We start from the raw sequence: 21,117 nt of genomic DNA on the forward strand, positions 1-21,117 counted from the left end.
TGATAAGATTATTTAAAAATATTCAAATTATTTAAGATATTTCCCCAAAAAATTTTAATTTTTTCAGAAATTTTTGGGGGACCCAAGCTCCCCTCAATCCTTAAATAACTACGTCACTAGATGGAAGATACAATGCACCAGATGTATGTATTACGAGAGAGAGAGAGAGAGAGAGAGAGAGAGAGAGAGAGAGAGAGAGAGAGAGAACACTACATATAAGCATTGCATAAAATATTTACAATTGTTATACACTATCATTTATCAATTCGCTACTACCTGTATATTTTCTTTAAATTTTGTGATAAGTATACTATATACTTGCATAGGGATGTTAAGTTGGGGAGGTCTTTACACCACATAATCCTCTTCGGTTCCCTAAAAATTAGAATAAGCTATGTCATTCAAAGTAGGGGTGTGCATGGGTCGGGTTTGGTTGGGTCAGGTTAAGGGGATTTTTTGACCGAACCTACTATAATAATAAAAAAAAGTCAACCTAACCCAACCTAACCCATCACACAAGTCCAACCCAACCCACATGGGTCGGGTTAAACTCATGGGTTTGACAATTTTTTTTATTACTATTATTATTCAATTGAGCAAAAAAAATATATATATCACATCCACCACCTGAGTTGATAAACAAAATATGCATTAATATATGAACTAATATTTCAACTCAGTTATACATTAATATATGAACTAATATATATATATATATATATATATATATATATATATATATATATATAATAGGTGAAGATGACGGAAACTCAAATTATAAATCCAAATTAGAGTTCAAATTTTGCACCATATGTCATAAATTATTTATTCTTAAAGAGTTTTATTTCTTAATTTTAGAATCAAATTTGGGACCACATCATAAATATTCATCCAAGTGAGCTATTAAGTACAAAAACCAAAAAATCTAGAATATATGAATCATAAAAATAAAAAAAAATAAAAAGTGTTTCACAATAATTTTTAAAAAAATATGGACAATTTACATTATATACTTAATAATATTCATACAAATTTTTTTAAAAAGTTAACAAAATATAAAAATGACTATCAATAGTATTTAAATTATATATATATATATATAGGAATTATATTATGCATCTTATTATATATCTTGAAGTATATCTATACATATGCATGAGGTTACAAGTTAGTATACATTAATATTGGCTTTTATATAGAATAGGAAGAAGAGTTGGTTATTTTCAAAAAAAAAATGTATTAATTATATAATATATTTTAAATATATATTAAATATATGGGTGGGTTTGGTCGGGTCGGGTTTGAAATTTTATTACCCAAACCCAACCCAATCCACTATCAAAAAAATTTTGTAACCTAACCTAACCTAACTCACCAAGCCCTAAAAACCGACCCAACCCGGTAGGTTGAGTTGGGTCAGGTCAGCTTTAGCTGGTTAGTTGCACACCCCTAGTTCGGAGGAAGGAGGAGTAAAGCTCTAAGATCATCTTTTTTGGCTCAATGTGGTTGGTTTTATCGGCCCCTGTGAAAACATAACCATTGACTAAACCACAATATATCTAAACAAGCAAAGGAAAAACTCACAAATGAAATGAAGAGAAAGACACCGACAAAGGAAAGCAAAACAGAATGGCAACAAGGAAACAACTTGATAATATTTGCACCAAAAAATTGTTGACCATTGAGCATGTTGGAGGAAGAATGGGGGATTGGGATGGGATTGAAGCAAAAGCAAAGAAGAGTATTGGTCAACTAATTTAGTGTGAAAGGGTGGTTTATTTTTTCAACTTAAGTCAACTACCACACTAACTAGTGTCAATTTCGAGGAAAAAGTCACATGGTGTTAGTTCCTTATGATATACCTTTGATATAATGTACATTACGATGATGTGACATTAAGATTTTTGGATAATTTTATTTTTTTTAACATTACCATGATTTAAAATTACAAAATATATCACATCATCTTAATCTCATCACCTTCTTAAATAATGTAATGTTGTATTATTATATTGAGATTACATTAATACAAGATTACAATAATGTACTATTATAGTGTAATGTAACATCACGTTGAAATAAATGCCCCCAAGTGTCGAGCACATCAATGGGTGCCTAAAGTAGATAGGGCAAATTAGCGATTTATCTCTTATTGTTAACTTGTAAACCCTTATAAAATATTATGCTTAGAGCATCAACATCAATTTTACAAAATACCCACATCAGTTTGTCTATTCTACATATTTATTCAATAAAATATTCATTCTTGACTCAATGCCCAGCCACCATCATCGATCAAAGCAGCGACAATCATCAACCCAACGGCAATCAAACCACAAGATCAAACAACCCATCGATCAAACAACCCACTAATCAAAACCCACCGATCAAACAACAACATCAAACAACCCACTCGTCTCCCCTCCCAGCGATTCAACTCATTCACCGCAACTCATTTCGCCGACTCTGACTCACTCAAGGACTCGGCCACTGATTCACCGATCTTCCACAACAACAACGCCACTTTCTTTGCCGAAGATGACGCATTCGCGTTACAGCCAGTCTCGAGGATCTACGCCGATGAAGCGATCAGTGAGGACTTCGATGGAGGGTTTTTTGGATTGGACAATCCAATTTTGCCCCCTCTGATGGGGATGAAGCCTAAGGAAGGCTTCGCTCTCAGGGATCAAATGAGAGTGAGAGAAAAAGGGAGAGTGAAGTTCTTTCTGTCAGAGCAAGAGAGTGAGGTGAGAGTGAAAGCAACAGAGCCAAGGAGAGAGAAAAAATCATTAAAAGATTAAATGCAAGTGTTATAGTAATCGTGCATATTTGCACGATTACTGTAACAATTATGCATAAATGCATAATTTTACACTCGCTGATATGAGTGTTTTTTTGGCCAAAATGTGTACAAATGGTAACTTTTTATATTTTGAAAAACTTTATACAAGCTAATGGGGTTGCTCTTAGAGCAATTGCATCAATTCAACCAATATTTTTTGTCTATTTTACACTAAGAACTTACTTTTTCTATTTTACGCTACTACTTTTCCATAAACACCCATATCAATTCATCTATTTTACAATCTATTCTATTTTAATAATAATATTTCTTTAATTTTTTATTATTATTTTATCCTTTTCTATTGTCCTTATCTCTTTTTTTTTTTTTTGTATTTATCTCATTTCATTTTATCCGATCATTTTCACTCTCAACTCCACTCTCCTCTACTGTTTCTTTTCAAAACTCTCTACTCTCTTCAAAAGTTTCCACCATCTTCTTATTTTTCCTCTTCCTCTCATGGTCATATTACCTTTCCACCACAACTATCATCTTCTCCTTTTTCTTCCTCTTCTTTTTTCTTCTCTCTCATAGTCAGATCAACCCTCCACCACAAGCACTACCGATCTCCGTAGACCCTCAAGCACCTATCTACACCACTAGGGAGAGAGTACTGATAGGCATTAGTGTTGCTCAGATTAGAGGAGAGAGAAAAAAAAAGTGAAATAGGTTTTTATAATATATAAAGATAATATTAAAATAATGTATAGAAAAGTTATTGTAACCGTGCAAGCACTAATGTGAGTGTTTTTTTTTGTTGTTAAAATATGTAAAATAAACCACATTTTGTATTTTGCACAATTTTGCAATCTCTAACAAGGTTGTTCCTATAATTTTAAAAAAAAAAAAAGAATAATGGTAAAGAATATATGATGGAGGGAAAAATATAATCCTAAAAAAAAAAAATCATTGCCTTTATAAAAACAAGATAATAACATAGTGATATATATATATATACACACGGATATTTAAAGAGTGAAAAAAAAGGCAAAGATAATTAATATGTCTAAGATTTCCGACAAGAAAGATTAGTGTCTTGTATTCCCATGCCAGATTGATAATGATAGTGAAACAAAATAGTGAATCACACTCTTAAAATAGTGTCCTGTCATGTATTCCTATGCTCCATTGATTATCAAAGTGCACAAACTACAAATTACTCTCTCAAATGTTTCAAATGTTGGAATCAAAAGATGTATCCAACAAACCAACATCTTATAGAGTAAGTTTCGATGTTTCAAATGTTGAGATCAAAAGATTTATCCAACAAACCAACATCTTAAAGAGTAAGTTAAGGGGATCAATATTTTTTTTCATAAAAAATTGGTGGGTATTTGCCAGAAGATGGGATGAAAGCTGTGGATAGGAAACAAGGTACCCTTAAAGTATATCCTATTTTATTTCTTTTTCTTTGGTGGGAAATATTCCCTTGAACAGACCCACTAAAGACGGTGATTGGATTAGACCAAGTTCACTGTTCACTTATGTACCAAAATATTTCACTTTTTTTTATTGGCCTTTTTTTTGGAGGGGGGGGGCATATAATATTAACTTTTTTTATTATAAAACACATATAATATTAACTAGAAACAACCATTTTATTAAAAAATCGCTCAATTTTATTAAAAACTAGCATAATTTCCACCACAAGCGGTGGATCATACAAAAAGAGGTAACAAGTATTTTGCATAGCTCCTATTTTAGCTAAGTTATCTGTACATCTATTAGCTTCCTTATATACACGTGACATAGAGCAATTAGTGAAAGCTCTCATCAAGTTTATACAATAAGTTGAGAGCGGTTCTAACATGAAATTTTTGAATGATGAGTTAGAAAGCATATATGAAAGCATATCAGCATCTACTTTTTTTGGTTAGAACTTAGAACCTAATTCTTGTACTTACCCTAAAAAAAAGAACCTAATTCTCATTCTCTCTATTTTTATTGTTTTGGGTAGGCTATAATTGTGGTAAATCAATAGTAAAAAAAGGCAAAATCCACAAACGGGCTTGAAAAATGAATAGTGTTTAGGATTGAGAACGATATATAATATTTCATGGTTGGTAGATTTCTAATTTCTCAAGCAAATTGAGTGGAGTGCGAAACATATAAAGCAAAAGGTAAACAAAGAGAAGAATATTTCTTAAAAAAAAAATTTATACCTTGCAATTACGCATTGCCAGGGCGAAAGAGAAACCATTCAATTCAAGCAATTATATAGGACCATAGGAGAGGGACATGAAAATGAAATTACCAAATTCTTCTTTTGAATGTCTCCATCATCATTTTGGATTTTATGTTTTGATAATCCACGTGTTAACCTCTTATTTAAGGTTGTTTTAGTGTACCTTTCAAAGAAAATGAAAAAAAAAAAAAAGAAAGAAAGAAAAGAAAATGCTGATCCATTTTTATGTGAACTTTTTTTCTTCCCCCCTGGAAAAGAGTAATAACACATTAACACTCTTTTAGTGATTATGATTAGCTTAATAAATTTTAATATCTGAAAAATGAGTATCATATAGTATATTATAAAAGTATGGTCTTAAGATTATATATATATATAAAAAGTATGGTCTTAAAATTCATGGTTGCAACAAATAACTATTTTTCTCTTTATGATTCTCAAAAAAAAAACTATTTTCTCTTTACAACAAATGACTACACTTGTTGTTGTTTTTTTTTTTTTTTGGGAAGAGTTTAATTTAAATGAACCTCTATCATCAAAATATAAAATGATTAATTAATTTCATGATAACTTATTAAAGGTAGAAATTCTATTGCCTGAAGTTCAAATAAATTAAAATTTGATATATACTTTTAAACTATAATAGGTAAAATTCTATTACCTGAATTTCAAAAGATTTAAAATTTGATTTTTTTTAATAGTTACAATATACAACTAACTACTCAAACTCTTTCCCCTTTAGATTTTTAAACACTTAACGTATGAGGAAACGTCAATTCAATTTCATATCCCTTGATAATTCTAGATTGTGGAATTGTACAACCTTACACTTTTAATTTCATTAACTAATTTAATTGTTTTAAACTATCATTAATTAGTCGAATCAAAGTGGGATTACAACATAAATTGAGAGGGATTACAACCCCATTAACTTGAAATAAATATATTGAATTTTGACTTCCTACCATATTTGATTTGGAAATCAATACACAAGTAAAAAAGAAGTATATAATGATTAAAAAAAAGTCGTAATTATTTATCTTAATTACACATTTTTCATGTTATTTGCATATAGTAGACTTTGATTTGGTTAATTATTGTTGCACATAACTAATTATATATAGTCTGTAAAATCGTGTTTTAACAATTATAATTGTAAAGTGGTAAAACTATGTTTTAAAAATACAATTTCACAATTTAAATTTAAAATCATGTTTTCAAAATACATTTTCAACATACATATTATATATGATAATAATTGCTGCAGTGATTTATATTCTCAAAAAATTATTACTTGTCAATTAATTTCATCGCAAAATTTATCATTTTGCTCAAGCAGATGCAAATTTTGTGTGGATAAGAATCAAAGTTTCCCTCATGTAGATGTGGAATATTTAATAAGAACCATATTAGTAATTACTTCTATTTATGTCATTTCATTGCTTATCTCTGTTATGTGGTGGTTATCGTTCTTCAAATGCGTCCACTAAGGTTGGTGATTTGACACTCTCAAACTCTTTGTGCGATTGAACACATGTCAAGAAATGGTTGGTTAAAAATCAAAGACATTTCCTCTAGCAATTGGCACTACTAAATTAACTAATGGGATTCTGAAACGTAACCTCTATCCCTACACTAGCATACACCTGATCATAACCGGCCAAAGATTTTGATATGTACTGACAATGATAAATCGGCGTCGTTTCAATGAACACTAGAGGGTGGAAATCATACGATGCCGTTTGGTTCCCCTGTATCGTAGTTCTGGGAAAAGGACAAGCATTCGCGTGGCATAGTTTTAAGAAAGTCTTGCATGTGAATATTAGTACCTAACTTCTGGTATACGTTTTCTAGAGAGAGATTCTTTTTAGTGTGTGTGGCTCACACTCTTGTGGTGTGGGCCTGTGGCTTGCTTTTAATGCAAAACGCCTTTTGAACGAACAAGGTTTGGCAAACCTAATTTTGTTAGTGTTTTAAAAAGCAGCATCTTTTTACAAAAATAATCATTTTACTAGTGTTTTTAGTTAATTAAAAATTTATCAAAATAGATAGATTGTGATTAGCTCGACTAATAAAATTTATAATTGTTGAATAGGAATTTGTGTTTGAATCACACCTAAATAAGATAGAAATTAATTGATTGTTTAACATGAAAGTCAAACATAATTGGTGTCCTATCAGTAAATGAATGTCATATGTTTAAATTCTATCATTCTCAAATATTAATTTAATTTCATCATTGATGTCACAAATATTACTTGACACGAATGACTCACAAGATTAAAAGACCGGCAAGATTAAAAGACCGGGTGAAAGAAGTTGTATTTGTCTAAGGGGAGTAGATTGACGTTACTTAAGATTACGATATCTAGCCTTCCTACATACTATCTATCACTATTCACCATTCCTACTTATGTGGCTAATAGAACTGAAAAATCGTAAAGGGATTTTCTATGGAGTGATAGCAAGACACATTTGGTAGGATAAGATAAAGTTTGTGCACCCTTAGCCAACGGTGGTTTAGGTATAAGAAAAATTACTACTTTCAATAAGGCATTATTGAGAAAATGGTTTTGGCGATCTGGGAAAGAGGAGAATCGGTTGTGGAGGAAGGTGATAGCTTCAAAGTTTGGGGATGAGTGGGGGGGATGGACTTCTAAGTTAGGTAGGAGAGCCTATGGGTGTGATATGTGGAGAGGTATTCGTATGGGCTTGGAGGATTTTAGCAAAAATATTCAGCTTGTTGTTGGGTTAGGGAATAGAGTGAGATTTTTGCAAGATGGGTGGTATGGAGATCATCCTTTTCAAGTGGCTTTCCCAAGGCTGTATGGTATTTGTAAGTGCACGATTGCACCTGGCCCAAGAACAGTTATGGGCTCAGGCCCAATGAGCCTTAAACAATACGAATTTGTAGAGTGTGGGCTTGAAACCCAGGTTAGAAGTGTTTGAGGATTAAATGACAAGCTAAAGATTGCAAATACTTGGAAACAACAATGAATATTATAAATCAGCCTCCTCGGACGTAAGCCGAGAGTTGTTCTTATATTATCTCTTTCCTTTCTTTTTCTTTTCCTTTTCGATTACAAAAAAGTCCGTCCCCCTTTTTAGTTCTAGGTTGCTCCTTAAATACTCTTCTTTTTGATACCTTGTACACGTGTTGCCCCAACTCCCCCTTAGCCTAGATATTTCTGTTCTCAGTGCCTTTGAATAGTAACCAGAAGTTTCCCTTCCACTGTTCAGGTGTCACTTCCCCATTAATGCGGCCAGGGTGGTAGGTGCAGGGTCTTTAATGGGGAGGTGGCAGCCTTTATCCTTGGTATTTCTCTAACATCAGTGCTTCTAGAATATTCAAGGGTTCACCCCCTTTAACCAATAGTCTTGACCGTGTCATTTCCTAACCTTTACCATGAAGTCCTAGGTTCTCCGGTGTCCATCCGAAGGAAAATTCACCCTCGGCTGGATCCTCGGATCCTCGGCGTATGGGCCGACCCGTAGTACTGACAAGTTCTAAACCCAAGAGCAGGTCGGCCTTCCTTAGCATGGCCCAACGGCCCATATTCCCATCAGGGTCTTTCTACTCCCCACAATAGCCCCTCAAAACTCTAATTTTCAACGTCCGAGGAGAAAAATAGGGTTTTGACCTGACGAGAACTTACTCCACACACTTTGTGAATAATTGCACGTGTGGAAATCGTTTCGCGTCCCAGAAGTTGCCACTTGGCGGTTTAATTTTCAAAAACGCGCCCATTTATTGCTGTAAGTTACACTTTGTCCCCCACGTTCAACGGTGAGATGAGTATCCAACGGTCCTCGTTACTCCACGAAAATTTGGGCGGGACGAAAATAATTTCGAGACCGCTTTTCCGCACATCTTGACGCTTCGGGAACCTGCGCCTTCATTTAATTCCCCAGGGGCTAATCTCATCAAAACATCAGCAATCATACTTTACCTGCAGAAAACCGTGGAAATTTGCACCTTCAACTTCGTAAGTTCTTGCTCTCTCTCTATTCTTAACCTTTTCTCCTCGAACCTTGTCCTCGGCTGCCCCTATAAACGTTCTCCCTCTTAGAGTTTAATCTTTCGTTCCTCTGTAATGGGAAGATTCAAGTGTCTAGTTGATACCGTCGCCGGGATGGAAGGCTTTAGGGCCAAATATCACATTCCCGGTGATGTAGGGTTAAAATATTGCCCGGCAGAAGCCGTGGCCGGTTCTAGGAAAGAAGGAGAGGTTATCATCCCAATGATAGCCTTTATAGAGGGTGGGATGACCCTCCCAATGAGACCTGTAACTAGGGAATACCTTCGCAACCATCGTTTGTGTCCCGATCAGTGCCTCCCGAACGTTTTTAGAGTTTTGGGTAGTGTCGATGCTCTGAACGAGCAAATGGGTTTGAACCTCACCTGGCACGATGTCGTTTTTCTGTACGAGTCCCACAAACTTTCCAATGTAGGTTACTACATTAAATCTCGCTCCAGTGTCGTTAGGCTAATCTCCTGTCTGCCCAAATCCAACAAAGGCATGAAGGAAGACTACTTGATCGTCTCTGGGAACTGGCACGACGGCCTTCACTGCCCAGTTGAGTGGGGGGACCCAGGTGCGATGCCATAGGATTAATCTCCCCACAACACAACTTCCTCTAACACACACAAAAATGCGTATTCATATTTACTTAAACTTATTACATATCTGTGTGAATCTGACCAGGCTTGTTTGTTTTGACGTCTTTTTCGCAGATAAACAACACGTGCGCCCTCGATTGAGTCATTGTAACGTCGCAGACCTAAACCGAGTACTGCGCTCCGAGGTGTTCATTAGCGAAGACCTACAACTTAGGGCTGCCCATCTGATCCTGGGATACGAGCCCATCTCCTTGGACTTCCAGGAGATAGAAAACGCCATAGTTGCAGGTGACCGAAGACGAAGGAGAATAAACGTAGCCCGGCCCAACTTTTTGGACGACCGCGATCTCCCCGACGCCCCTCACGCCGTGTTGTACAACCAGCCCATAGCGGCAGTTCCCCTCGCCATACATTCTCAGGACATTGCCATCCCGGAGGAGCGAGTGTCCTCTTCCAACACTTTGGACGAGGAGATAGAACAATTTCAGTTCGAGGGCTCTCCACGACCCCGCGGAAACCCATTTGTTATCCTCTCCGACGAGGAGGAAGAAGAAGAAGCCGAGGCCTCAGGGATTGAAGGTCTAGTGATAGCGCGTCCAGACGATAGTTCAATCGAAGAAGAAATGGACACGCTTAAGGATCTCATGTCCGACAGAGGTGCCCGGGTGGCAAAGAAGGGTGCGAGGGGGTCCCAAACTCATCCTGCCTTGCCACCACCTCCTCCTCCTCCAGCCGACACTAAGCCTCCCACCGACGATCCTAAGAAGAAGAGGAAGGTGGACGCCGAGGTGGCTGGTGGGGAGAACAAAGAAAATAAAGCATCAACCGCCGCTGGCCCAGCAGCAGAAGCCAGACAAAGGCAAAGGGCGCGCCCGCTCGGTTGAGAGTGGGGAGATCAGAGAAGTGGCTGAGGTGCGACGAGCGCCAGCCGTCTGGTCTCCTGACTTCAGACTGGACGACGCCCCTATTCCCTGCCACTCCAGCATCAGAGCAATGCAACAAGGCCACGCCCACCACGTAGCTGAGGTGCTGGAGCGGTCTCTTCTGCTGCCCAAGGACATGGAGTCTTTGGAGAAGATGGGCCATCCGCAGCTATTCCTCTCGTTAAAAAGGGGTTTAGCTCTGGTAAGCTCCCATTGTACACTTTTGTTTTCTACATTTATTTATAAGCTTTTCGTTGCATTTAACCTTCTTAGCCCTTTTTCAGTCCATCCAAGAAGTTTTTGCGGCCGAGAAGTTCGTGGAGGACTCTCGAAAGCGTGCTGGGATGGAGCAAGAGTTGAGACAAGAAGCAGAGAAGTCTCTGGGCCAGGCCCTGGCAAAGAAAGGAAGGCTCACTTCACAGCTGGCCGATCTAAAGAGAGAGAGAGACGGCGACAAGGCCAGCTTGAAAACAATGGAGAGTCAGGTGGAGGCGCAGCGTAAGCTCCTCTGTCAAAAGGAGGACGAGCTTGCCCAAATCCAACAGGCACGCTCCGATCTTGAAAAGGAGCTTGCGCTGGCTAAAGAGGAAGCTCACGCCCACAAGCACGCCATGGAGGCCGCGAAGAAGGCCAGTTACCAGGAGGGGGTCATCAAAACCCAAGAGGAGCTGACAGAAGCTTTCGCGGCCTTGTGCAGTGAATACTGTCAGCAAGTCTGGGGGGAGGCCATGAATATGGCAGGGGTTCCTCAAGTTTCTGAATTGAGGAAGCCCGAAAATATTTGGCTTCCCCTAGACATTCAAGAAATTGAAGACCCTCCTGCCCCTGCCTCTCCTACTCTTCCTCCGGTGGTTCAAGAGCTTGTTCCTACTCCTACAGAACTTGAAGGTTCCCATAAAGAGGAAGACAAGCGTGATGATGCCGAGAAGGAGGAGACCCCAAGCCTGGAGCCCCTCATGCCTTCAACAAACAAAGGGAAACAAGCCTTATCAACTTTTGAAATAGATTTGAAGAATACTGAGGATGGCAGCAGCTCCCATCAAGCTCCCCTTCCCTAGCTTAGGGCCCAGTCTATGAATTTTTATATCTCTCTTCTTTGTATATACTTAATGAAAAACATTTTATTCGGCCTTCATTATTACTGCCTTTGCTTTACTTTATTTTCTTTATGTTTGCCATGAAAGTTCGTAATAACAAGTAGTTACAGGGAATATCACTCCACCATGCAAACCATCATGACTTCAAAAATTATCATATAACTTTAGATATTAAAGCGTGTCACCGTGCAAATAACTCACATAAAGATCAAACTTTTATAACCTGAACAGATTTGACACTTCAAAAATAAAGAACCGAAGATCCAATTTTAACAAATGGAGAAGTAATAATTTCCTTAACATGTGTGATAAGGGCAAGGACACCAACAAGATTTGTGATCCGAAGACTGTACTTTGACAAGTTCTTGTTTGGTTATTGATGGTCATAACTTCAAACGTTAAATTTCCCAAAGTAGGAAGTCCGAGGACCCGGCATAACTAAGGTTCTGTTTAACAAATGATAAGATATCAATTTCCACAAGGTTTGTGGTCCGAGGACTGCACTTAACCAAGTTTCTGTTTGATTCTTAAAGATAGTAACTTCAAACGTTAATTTTCCCAAAGTAGGAGGTCCGAGGACCCGGCATAACTAAGGTTCTGTTTAACAAATGATAAGATATCAATTTCCACAAGGTTTGTGGTCCGAGGACTGTACTTAACCAAGTTTCTGTTTGATTCTTAAAGATAGTAACTTCAAATGTTAATTTTCCCAAAGTAGGAGGTCCGAGGACCCGGCATAACTAAGGTTCTGTTTAACAAATGATAAGATATCAATTTTCACAAGGTTTGTGGTCCGAGGACTGCACTTAACCAAGTTTCTGTTTGATTCTTGAAGATAGTAACTTCAAATGTTAATTTTCCCAAAGTAGGAGGTCCGAGGACCCGGCATAACTAAGGTTCTGTTTAACAAATGATAAGATATCAATTTCCACAAGGTTTGTGGTCCGAGGACTGCACTTAACCAAGTTTCTGTTTGATTCTTGAATATAGTAACTTCAAATGTTAATTTTCTCAAAGTAGGAGGTCCGAGGACCCGGCATAACTAAGGTTCTGTTTAACAAATGATAAGATATCAATTTCCACAAGGTTTGTGGTCCGAGGACTGCACTTAACCAAGTTTCTGTTTGATTCTAAAAGATAGTAACTTAAAATGTTAATTTTCCCAAAGTAGGAGGTCCGAGGACCCGCATAACTAAGGTTCTGTTTAAAAAAAGAAAAGATATCAATTTCCACACAGTTTGTGGACCGAGGACCGTACTTAATCAAGTTTCGTTTGATTCTTAAAGATAGTAACTTCAAATGTTAATTTTCCCAAAGTAGGAGGTCCGAGGACCCGGCATAACTAAGGTTCTGTTTAACAAATGATAAGATATCAATTTCCACAAGGTTTGTGGTCCGAGGACTGCACTTAACCAAGTTTCTGTTTGATTCTTAAAGATAGTAACTTCAAATGTTAATTTTCCCAAAGTATGAGGTCCGAGGACCCGGCATAACTAAGGTTCTGTTTAACAAATGATAAGATATCAATTTCCACAAGGTTTGTGGTCCGAGGACTGCACTTAACCAAGTTTCTGTTTGATTCTTAAAGATAGTAACTTCAAATGTTAATTTTCCCAAAGTAGGAGGTCCGAGGACCCGGCATAACTAAGGTTCTGTTTAACAAATGATAAGATATCAATTTTCACAAGGTTTGTGGTCCGAGGACTACACTTAACCAAGTTTCTGTTTGATTCTTAAAGATAACAACTGCAAGCATCAGAGCTACTCATAACTTTAAAATATTAACTGACAAAAGCACATTTCATTAATAATAATACCTTCTAAGATTATTTACATTCCATGGACGTGGTACAATTCTTTCGTCCAGGTCAGCTAGCCTATACGACCCTATGCCTGCTACTGAAACAATGCGATAGGGGCCTTCCCAGTTGGGTCCCAGCTTACCCCAAGCTGGGTTCTTAGAAGTGCCTACAACTTTCCTTAGTACAAGATCACCTGGCGCAAGTGGTCTTAGTTTCACGTGGGCATCATATCCTCGTTTTAGCTTCTGTTGATAATAAGCCATTTGGACCATAGCTGCCTCACGCCGTTCCTCAAGTAAATCAAGATCTTTTTCTAGGAGTCCCTTGTTATTCTCTGGGCTAAAAGAACTCGTCTTTAGAGTAGGAAAACCAGATTCCAGTGGTATCACCGCCTCGGCTCCATAAGTCATAGAGAATGGCGTTTCTCCAGTGGACCTGCGCGGTGTGGTCCGATACGTCCACAGAACATGAGGGAGCTCTTCTACCCATCTGCCTTTCGCATTGTCCAACCTCTTCTTGAGCCCATTGACTATGACCTTGTTAACGGCCTCGGCTTGCCCATTTCCCTGAGGATAAGTTGGAGTAGAGTATCTATTTATGATACCCATGTCACCACAATATTGCCTAAAGGCGTTGCTGTCAAATTGAACGCCATTGTCTGAGACAAGTGTATGTGGTATACCGAATCTAGTGACAATATTTTTCCAGATAAATTTCTTAGAATCAACATCTCAGATATTAGTTAAGGGTTCAGCTTCGACCCACTTAGTGAAGTAGTCTGTCCCTACGAGCAGCCATCTCTTGTTCCCTACAGCCCTCGAAAATGGCCCTACTATGTCCAATCCCCATTGTGCGAAAGGCCAAGGACTGGAGAGAGGGTTGAGAACCCCTCCAGGTTGATGAATATTAGGGGCGAACCTCTGGCATTGATCACATTTTTTGGCATAGTCTTGAGCCTCCCTCTGCATATTGGGCCACCAATAACCCTGAGTCAGGGCTCTATGGGCTAAGGACCTTCCCCCAGTGTGGCTCCCACAAATTCCTTCATGCAATTCCTCCAGTAATGCTTCTGTTGATTCGGGATGCACACACAACAAGTACGGTCCTGAAAAGGATCGTTTATACAGCTTCTGATCCTCGGACAACCAGAAACGTGGCGCCTTTCGACGTATCTTTTCTGCTTCAGATTTGTCCTCAGGAAGAATATCATTTTTAAGAAAAGTTGTGACTGGGTCAATCCAACTAGGCCCAGGCCTTATCAGATGAATGCGAGGCGCGTTGGTAATGACAAGAGAGGGTTCTAGTAAATCCTCAACGAGGATAACCCGAGGTAAACCTTGAGCCGAGGACGTTGCCAGCATAGCTAAGGAGTTTGCATGGGTGTTTCCGCTCCGAGAGATATGAGTTAATGCGAAGGAGTCAAATTCAGTTTACTGGCGCTTGATCTGGGCCAAATATTCCTGCATCCTTGGATCTCTAGCCTCCATGGTCCCCGTGACCTGGCCGACCACCAGTTGAGAGTCTGAGAAGACATGAATTTCCTTCCCACCCATCTTACGTACTATCTGCATGCCTACCAAGACTGCTTCATATTCGGCCTCATTGTTAGTAGCCGAGAATGCTAATCTCAAAGATTTTTCGAAGACAATTCCTTCAGGGGACATTAGAACAAGTCCAACACCAGACCCTCTCTGATCAGCAGCCCCATCCACATACATTCTCCAAGCCAAGGGCACTGCGGCCATGATCACATCAACTGATTTTTCATCCATGTATGCTTCTTTTGGAGTTTCTTCTAACAATGGTTCGGTAAACTCCGCCACCAAGTCAGCGAGAACCTGGCCCTTCACCGAGGTGCGAGGCTTGTACTTGACATCAAAGGCTCCCAAAATGGTTCCCCATTTTGCCACCCTGCCAGAGTAATCAGCACTGCGTAACACCGCCTTGAGAGGCAGTTGAGTCAAAACAACCACAATATGAGACTGGAAATAATGAGGAAGTTTGCGCGTGGCATGGACTACAGCCAGAAGCGCTTTTTCCAAGGGCAGATAGCGCACCTCGGCCTCATTCAAAGACTTACTAACATAGTAGACCGGTTTTTGCACCCCGCTTTCATTCCTTATAAGGACCAGGCTCACCGCATGGATGGCCACTGCCAAATAAGCGAACAAAACCTCGTCCGCCTCGGGACGAGACAAAATGGGTGGCCGAGAAAGATATTGCTTAAGCTGTTGGAAAGCTAACTCGCAGTCCTCGGTCCATTGAAACCCTTTCCATTTGTTCAACAACTGAAAGAAAGGACGGCACCGGTCAGCTGATCGAGAGATAAATCTATTCAACGCAGCAATCATTCCAGTCAATTTCTGGATCTCTTTGGGGTTCCGAGGCGGCTGCAAATTCTGAATAGCCTTAACCTGCACTGGGTTTACCTCTATGCCCCTATGAGTAATCATATATCCCAAGAACTTTCCAGACCCCACGCCAAAAGAACACTTGGAGGCGTTAAGGCGCAGCTTGTACTTTCTTAGCATCTGGAAGGTGTCGGCCAGATCTGTCATGTGTGAAGGTACTGTCTTACTCTTCACCACCATATCATCCACGTATACTTCAATGGTTTTCCCCAGTTGCTGTTCAAACATTCGGGTCATCATTCTTTGGTAAGTAGCCCCAGCATTTTTTAACCCAAATGGCATGACCTTATAATGATAGTTCCCAGTTGGAGTAATGAAAGCAGTCTTCTCCTGATCCTCTAACGCCAAGGGAATTTGGTGGTAACCCTGGAAGGCATCCAAGAAACTCATCCGAGGATGTCCGACAGTAGCATCTACCAGTTGATCAATACGTGGCATTGGGAACGAATCTTTAGGACAGACCTTGTTCAGATCAGTAAAGTCCACACATACTCTCCATTTGCCGTTCTTCTTTTTAACAACAACAGTATGAGTCAACCATTCAGGGTAGAAAACTTCTTTAATAGCCCCCGCCCTTTTGAGTTTAAGAACCTCTTCCTTCACAGCCTCAGAATGTTCTCTGGAAGATCGCCGAGGTGGCTGCCTCCTCGGAACAATGGCAGGATTGACGTTTAAACGATGACAAATGAAGCTCGGATCTACGCCTGGAGCCTCATAGGGGTCCCACGCAAAGACATCTATATTATCCTTCAGAAATTCCAACAACTCCATCTTCTCTTGGTGTGGCAAACGTATGTCAACTTGGAAGAACCTCTCTGGATCATCTGCTATTACAAACTTCTCTAACTCCTCACAAACAGCCTCATCTCCTGTCATCGCTCCAGGTGCCTCCGGAGCTGTTAATTGCTATGACTCTTGGATGGGCAAAGTTGATGACTCAATTTCTGACTGACGAAGCACTGCGGCCGATATGCATTGTCTGGCCACTACCTGACTGCCGAGGATTTCCTCAACATGCTCCCCCGAGGGAAATTTAACCTTAACGTGCAAGGTAGAGGAGACAGCTCCCAGAGCGTGCAGCCATGGCCTGGCGAGGATGGCTGTATATGGAGAGTACGCGTCAACCACAATGAAATCCACCTCAACCGTTTCTGTGCCGGATTGAACGGGTAAACGGATCTGTCCCTTCGGTACGACGGCTCTCCCTTCGAAGCTTATAAGTGGGGAGTCGTAAGGAGTTAGATCTTCCAACTCCAACCGGAGCCCCTTAAATAGATCAGGGTACATGATATCTGCACCGCTGCCCTGATCTATCATCACCCTTCTCACATCATAATTCCCTATCCTAAGGGTAACCATAAGAGCATCGTCATGGGGCTGAATAGTCCCTACCTTATCCTCCTCGGAGAAACCCAAGACGGGTAAAGTGCCCTTCAATCTCTTCGGCCTGCAACCCACATCCTCGACCTGAGGATGGGAAACCGCCATCACCCTCGTGGGACCTGAGCCGGTCCTACCAGGTGCAGCGAAGATAACATTAATTGTTCCCAATGCTGGCCGAGATGAACTATTCCTCTGGTTGTTTGAGCCAACTTGACTGACCTGCCCAGTGGGCTGACACAAGTGCTGCTTTAACTTTCTCTCACTGACGAGCTGCTCCAGATGGTTCCACAGGGTCCGACAGTTCTCGGTAGTGTGGCCCACATCCTGATGGTACTAACAAAAGAGGTTTTGATTTCTTTTCGCAGGGTCCCCTGCCATCTTGCCGGGCCATCTGAAGAAGGGCTCTTTACGAAATTTTTCTAATAACTGATGCACTGGTTCTCGGAACACAGTATTTATAGCCTGAGGTGCTGCCGAGCCGGATTGTCCGAAGTAATCCCTCCTCGGCTTGTTGTTGTGATATCTGTCCGACCTGAAATCCCTTCTCTCCTGCGGGATAACCTTCTCCTTTCCCTTCCCCTGCTGCTGGTCTTCCTCTACCCTTTTGTACTCATCAATACGATCCATAAGGCGGCGTACGCTGCGGACGGGCTTTTTTGTCAAAGACTTTCTTAGGTCGTGGTCAGTAGGAAGACCCACCTTAAAGGTATTAAGCGCCACCTCATCAAAGTTGCCATCTATTTCATTAAACATCTCCCAGTATCGGTCGGAGTATGCTTTCAGTGTCTCCCCTTCCTTCATGGCCATGGATGGCAGCGAGTCCAATGGCCGAGGGACTCTGCTACACATAATGAACCGCGAAGCGAATGCCCTAGTTAGCTCCCCGAATGAGCCTACAGACCCCGATTTGAGACCGTTAAACCATCTCATAGCCACAGGTCCCAAACTGGAGGGAAAAACTTTACACATCAGAGTCTCATTGTGAGAGTGCACTGCCATCCTCTGGTTGAAGTGACTCACGTGCTCCACCGGATCAGTCCGGCCATTATAGATGGTAAAGGTGGGCTGGGTGAACCTCCTGGGAAGCCTCCCCCTCTCAATCCTCCGTGAAAACGGAGATTTAGAGAGTTGGTGCAACGCCCTACTCATAGTATCGTTGCCTAAGCCCCTAGAACGAAGCTTCTTACGTCTGCGGGTTGGCTGGTCGTCCTCCTCACCGGAGGACGTTGCACTGGTGGGGGAGCGCGACCTTGAGCTGTAGCCGCCTCCCCTATCCTTCTCCAAGGAAGAATTAGACGAGGACGGTGAAAACTTACGTTTAGCACGGCGTAACTTTCTCTTCAAACGATTGATTTGCTTCTGCATTGATTTAGAACCCTCCTCGTAGGTGGTGCTACCCCCGCCATGAGTGTGGCTAACGCCCGGGTATTCTGTATGGACACTCCCTTCACGATCCCTTCGATGTTCAAGACGTTCGAAATGATCTTCCGGTTATGATCCCTGTGACTCTGCATGGTGAGAGCCTAAGCCTGCCATAATATCCCTACCTCTTCTAGACTAGATTCCCACAGACGGCGACAATTGTAAGTGCACGATTGCACCTGGCCCAAGAACAGTTATGGGCTCAGGCCCAATGAGCCTTAAACAATACGAATTTGTAGAGTGTGGGCTTGAAACCCAGGTTAGAAGTGTTTGAGGATTAAATGACAAGCTAAAGATTGCAAATACTTGGAAACAACAATGAATATTGTAAATCAGCCTCCTCGGACGTAAGCCGAGAGTTGTTCTTATATTATCTCTTTCTTTTCTTTTTCTTTTCTTTTCGATTACAAAAAATTCCGTCCCCCTTTTTAGTTCTAGGTTGCTCCTTAAATACTCTTCTTTTTGATACCTTGTACACGTGTTGCCCCAACTCCCCCTTAGCCTAGATATTTCTGTTCTCAGTGCCTTTGAATAGTAACCAGAAGTTTCCCTTCCACTGTTCAGGTGTCACTTCCCCATTAATGCGGCCAGGGTGGTAGGTGCAGGGTCTTTAATGGGGAGGTGGCAGCCTTTATCCTTGGTATTTCTCTAACATCAGTGCTTCTAGAATATTCAAGGGTTCACCCCCTTTAACCAATAGTCTTGACCGTGTCATTCCCTAACCTTTACCATGAAGTCCTAGGTTCTCCGATGTCCATCCGAAGGAAAATTCACCCTCGGCTGGATCCTCGGATCCTCGGCGTATGGGCCGACCCGTAGTACTGACAAGTTCTAAACCCAAGAGCAGGTCGGCCTTCCTTAGCATGGCCCAACGGCCCATATTCCCATCAGGGTCTTTCTACTCCCCACAGTATTGCTATTGATAAGGAGGTCTCTATTGAAGCTTCTTTGGCAAGGCAAGGGGAGGAGGATAGAAGAATTTGGAAAATTTGTTTTGTTTAGGAATTCAATGATTGGGAGATGGGTGAAGGGCTGCATTTTCTTCGTATCTTGGGAGTCAATACCCCTCCAATGGATGTTGGAGATCAGTTAAGATGGAAGTTGAAGCCTAATGGGGATTTTGACATCCGGTCTTATTATAATAAATTGTGGAATTCTCCCTTAATTGTCTTTTCTTGGAAAGGTATATGGAGAGTTAAGGTTCCTAGACGTGTTTTTTTCTTTGTTTGGTGTGTAGCTTGGAATAAGATCCTAACGGGTGATAATCTAAGATTGAGGGGCTTGGATCTTATGGATTTGTGCATTATGTGTCGACACTTTGGGGAGATGGCGGACCACGTACTTCTTCATTAAGAGATTGCGTATTGGTTATAGAGTTTTGCTTTTAGAACTTTTGGAGTCTTATGGGTCATACCTAGATTGATTCTAGATATGCTTTTTAACTGGTGGAATTGGTTAGGGAAGCATTCATTTCAGATCTGGAATTTAGTTCTGTTGTGCATTCTATGGTGCTTTGGAAGGAGAGAAATCGACGGACTTTTGAAGATTTAGATAGTTCCGAGGATCAGATACTTGCATTTTTCAATGGAACTCTTTTTGATTGGTTTGGGGCTTAGGAACTCATGACTAGTAATTATCTCTCTTCTTTTCTGAGCTCTCTTCCTCTTTTGTAATTAATTTGTTATTTAGTTTTTTTTTTTTTTTGTATTTTCCCTGTTTTCTTTTTTCTTTCTTGTTTTTTTCTAGTTTGCTCTGTGCTTTTCTTGCATAGAGTAGCCTTTCGTATATATATCATTCTTACTTACCAAAAAAAAGATTAAAAGACCTTATGCGTGTCTAAAGTTTAAAAATTCCAATCTCATTTAAATTGACAAGTACAAATTAAAAGGGATATAAGAAGGTAAAGGTCTTAAAACTTCATCATTTATAGATAAACTTGACAAAAGTAGACCTAAACCCGTTAACTCTTTTAGGTTAAGATAACTTGACCATGGTTAATTAATTCAATTACCCAAATTGATTAATTAGATTTAATTGCATGCAAATCGTGGAGGCATCAACAAATCACAAAAAAAAACTAAATGCAGTGAAAAATAAATTTGACACGATGATTTGTTGACAAATGGGGAAAATCTTGTGAGGCAAAAATCCCACTGGGTGATTTTAAGATCACCACTCCCAAGAATCCATTAATCAATAATCAAACAGTTACAAGTATAAGGAATCTTACCAACTACCCTGGTCTATCTCAAAATATCAACCTACAGTTGAACCTTTGCTCCAATACAATACCTAATTGGACTTGATCTTATAATAGCCTTCTTTCCTTTGATGCACAAACCTCCAATTTGTGACTAACTCCCAATTTGTGACTAACTCCTTTGCACGGATCTTAGTACGTGACTAACTCCAGCAACTTGAATGGTTGTTG

The sequence above is a fragment of the Castanea sativa genome, chromosome 8 (assembly GCF_040712315.1).
Source record: "Castanea sativa cultivar Marrone di Chiusa Pesio chromosome 8, ASM4071231v1".
NCBI lineage: Eukaryota > Viridiplantae > Streptophyta > Magnoliopsida > Fagales > Fagaceae > Castanea > Castanea sativa.